At 36.7% G+C, this 3945-nt stretch overlaps 1 non-coding gene across 1 annotated transcript; it reads right to left on the reverse strand.

Moving 5' to 3' along the window:
- Positions 1–3456: 3456 nt before the first annotated feature.
- LOC134371437 (U2 spliceosomal RNA) lies at positions 3457–3647 on the reverse strand. The gene has a single exon (XR_010022855.1). It is a non-coding gene; the product is annotated as a U2 spliceosomal RNA (small nuclear RNA).
- Positions 3648–3945: the final 298 nt, after the last annotated feature.

Below are 3945 nucleotides of genomic sequence, written 5' to 3' on the forward strand. Positions count from 1 at the left end.
AGACCAAGCAGACTAAATGCAATGTGGTGACCTGGGTTGGATCCTGCAACAGGAAATTAATTAACAAAATTGATGTAAAAGCTGGTGAATCAAGCCCGGAGTTTAGTTAATATAAATGTACCAATGATGGGTCTTGGTTGTGACAAATTTACCCTGATAATGATAATTGATAACAGTGGAGGAAAGTAGGTGAAGGGTGGATAGGAGTTCTCTGTATTGTCATTGCAACTTTCCTGTAATTCTAAAATCATTGGAAAACAAAAAGTTTATTAAAAGGAAAGGAAAAGGAAAAAATATAATTTCTTGGGCATCTGTTTGTGACAGTGCTGGTTTCAGGCCTGGGGATCAAGCAGTGAATGGGACACACACATTTCCTTTCTGCTTCTAGCAGGAAGCAAAGACTTGAGCAGATCAGTGCTGACGGGCAGCTGGATGGTGGTTTGTGAAGGAGGGTGGTGCTGGGAGGGAGTTTACTTGTAGAGGACGGCAAAGGGGAGAATCTGTGAATGGGCAAGAGATGGGAGAGCTATCACAAGGGTGAGTAAAGGCCTTGAGGTGGGATAGGAAAAGTCTCAAAGGAGGAAACAAAAAGACACCAGAGTGAAGAGGAGCCGGGGTAGGAGAGAAGGTCAGAGAGGAAGGGGGCCAGGACCCCATAGACCCAGGAAGGAGTTTGTATTTGATTCCACAGTCCTTGGTGTTAACTGCATGTATCAAGGGCAAAAACTGGTCTTAGCTAGTTCCCTTCCTGAGAGGGTTGCTATTATTAACAAAGTTTTCAGGCTGTTTTTCAGGGTATAAGCTGAGCATATGCACAGAAAAAGACCTTGCTTGGTACAAGAGCCACCTGCCTGCCTCTGGATCTCAAGTATCAGAAATGTTGCTGCTGGAGTCCTTTAAGGTGCAAGAGTTCCTTTAACAAGGAACATCCCGCACCCAGCAGCTTGGTTGCCATATATGGACTGATTCAGAGCTAGCCAGTCAACTTCTGCCCAGCATAGAGATTCTCTTAAACTTTCTCATCTCTCCAACCCCTTAAATTTGACTGAACCTTAGACTGGGAAGACACATTTGAGCTATGCCTTCTGTTTTCTTGTTGTTCTACCTACAATAAAAGCTTTTTTTACCCCCCAGAAACCAGTGTTATAGTATTGGCTCCCATGCAATGATTTTTGGCACCCTAGATGGGACATAGTCTTTGTAACCTCTCCCTGAGACACTGTAGCCTCCAGCTGTGTGTAAGTTCTCCTCACAGACACTGAGTGGCCACCTAGACCAGTTTGTTTTGAGGCTCGGTTATGGGGTCTCTGCTTCTTTGCTGCAGTGTTCCAGGATCCTTGGTGTTACTTCTCTTTTTGAGAAAAGAAACAGCTCTTGGGATCAAGACATCTCTTGGTAAGTAGCCTCAGAACAGATGACCAGACTCTTATTTTTCTTTTTCTCTGGTTTCAGCCTTTAAAAGGATGTCTTGGTGACTCGATAAAAGGAAACTTGGTTCAGCTTTTGTACAAACAATCTCGGGTTGGGCAGACCCCAATGATAGCAAAAGTCTAGGGAGTTTCCACTCACAGAAGTTCCCTTGGTTATTTGGATTGATTTGAAACTTTCGTAACTTGAGTGAGTGCATACGAGTGGTCAAGCCTTTTGCTGTTTCCTTTCTCTTGGTTCTGACCCCATTAGGGGGCCTTGGTTGACCTATGTTCAGAGGTCTTGATTAAGGAGTTTTTATCCCATTAATAGAGAGGAAAATAGGACTCACTCACAAAGTCACCTTTGGATTTCTCAGAATTTGATTTGGTTTGATGCCAGCACTTGTGCAGATTTGCTCTCTAGTCTATGTTATGTAATTTGTCTTCTAAATGTGTTAGTTATGTGGGAGTGCGTGAGTACTTATTTAAAAGATGGGAAACGAAAACTCAGTCCCCAAGTGTAGCCCTCTGGGCTGGATTCAACTATGAAAAACCATTTGGGTTCATGTTAGTCTGTTTATGTTATAGTTTTGTTTGTTTAATTTGCACTGGCTATGTTCAAAAGAAAACCTTTTTTAGAGAACTCTCATTTTAAACACCTGTCCTATAGGTAGCTATGAAAAGATTAGTTTAACAACTAGCCTTAAAACTTTCTTGGCCAGATTGAGAAACAAAAATTATAGTCTAGAAAGTTATAATTGGCTCAATCTCCAGACAAAACTTGTCTATCTGTGTGCACAATCAGAAACTAACCAAAACTGTCTCAAAACTTAAAAGGTCCTTTACAGAAACAAAGTACCAGGAAAAATTGTTGAAAACCTTTTCTTTCCTACAGAAAAAATGTTGGTCCAGTATACAATCTTGCAGGCAAAGAAAGGATGGATGAGTTTCTGATTAAAGAGCATATTTAGAAACATAGTTTATAGAACATTCTAAGCCTCTAAGTCCTTTATGTGTCTATTTTTTTCCCTCTGCCTACTTTGTTGACCTTTCTGCAGGTCTTAAGACAACTGACTGTTTATGGCACTTCAAACAAGGTAAAAAGAAGAGAATCTTGTTACTAAATTCAAGGCCACTTGGATATTTTGTTTTTCTTATACAATTCAGCCAGTTCTAGCTAAAATACAAACATTAAAAATTAACCATAAATTCATTTAAAACAGAAGAAAAAAGGGTAAAGAAGTTTTTCTTTAAAAATCAAACTGGTTCACACAAAGTCTGGTGCTCAGCCTTCATTAGATTACCTATCCGGGCTAATAAAGTTTAGCTATATGAAAAGCTCCCATTTTGTTTGAAGTATCTAATTGTCTTTTATAAATGAGTGAGTTTATATTACTATCTCATGACTAAAATGAAAGCTATTAGGTCTTTATTTGTATGTATGTATATGTGTTTAGGTATGTTTGCACATAAGTACATATGTTATGTCATATGTTGGGTCTACATGTATCTATCTATACTTGTGTTTGTATACTGTCTATATGGTACCAAATTAGTTTATAAATAATGTGTGCTCATAAATTAAGTAAGAAGGCCTAAATGCTTTTCAAGTTCATGTGACTTTAGCAATATCCAATAAATAAGCTAGTTTTAAATTTGTTGACAGAATAAAAATGAAAATGTCTTCAAAATTGTCAGCGTACATTTTTGCCTGGATTTACTGGTCAAAAAGGATTATATTTGTCTCTGGTAGATGTTTTAAGATATCAAGATTTGATGGACATTTAAAATTATAAACCCAGACAAAAATGAAATGATCTTTGTAATTCTTTGATCATCAAACATAATTTCATATTGTTGGTTTAATGAAAGTAACCATATTTTCTAAGTTATTGACAACGTGCACATATGTTTAACTTTAAGATTCTTACTTAGGTGGACACTTGATGTTCACAGTCTATAAAGTAGTTAGCAGGAAAATAACTTAAAATGATGACTGACCTTGTCTAATATCTCTGTGTTTTCTGTGATTTTTTTTTTGTGTGTGTGTGTGTGCATTGTTCCTGGAGGTACTGCTGTACCAGCTTGATGTGTGGAGTGGACAGAGAAAGCTCCTATTCCATCTTCTATATCCAAAAATCCATTTAGTTTATTGTCTTCACATATAGGAGGTATCAAATATTAAACTGATAAGAACAGATATTACACTTGATCTTAGCCAAAAGGTCAAGAAATGATGATATCTTGATTTTCATAAGTAATCTAGATATAATTGTTACAATAAATAAATTAGATAACTGGGGTAAATGTTTATAAATAAACTTTTCAGGCAATTTAAAATCTTAAAATAATGTTATGTTAAATTAAATAATAGGTACATTTGAAATGTCTGAGTTACTTCCAAATAAGATTTAAAAGAAAAAAAAAAAAGCCTTAAACATAAAAAGGCTTAATATACCAACCAATTTTTGTTGCAGGATCTGAACCCTTGACCTTGGTGTTTGAATATTTGTAATATATTCATAAGGTTGTTCTT

The sequence above is a fragment of the Cynocephalus volans genome, chromosome 2 (genome assembly GCF_027409185.1).
Source record: "Cynocephalus volans isolate mCynVol1 chromosome 2, mCynVol1.pri, whole genome shotgun sequence".
NCBI lineage: Eukaryota > Metazoa > Chordata > Mammalia > Dermoptera > Cynocephalidae > Cynocephalus > Cynocephalus volans.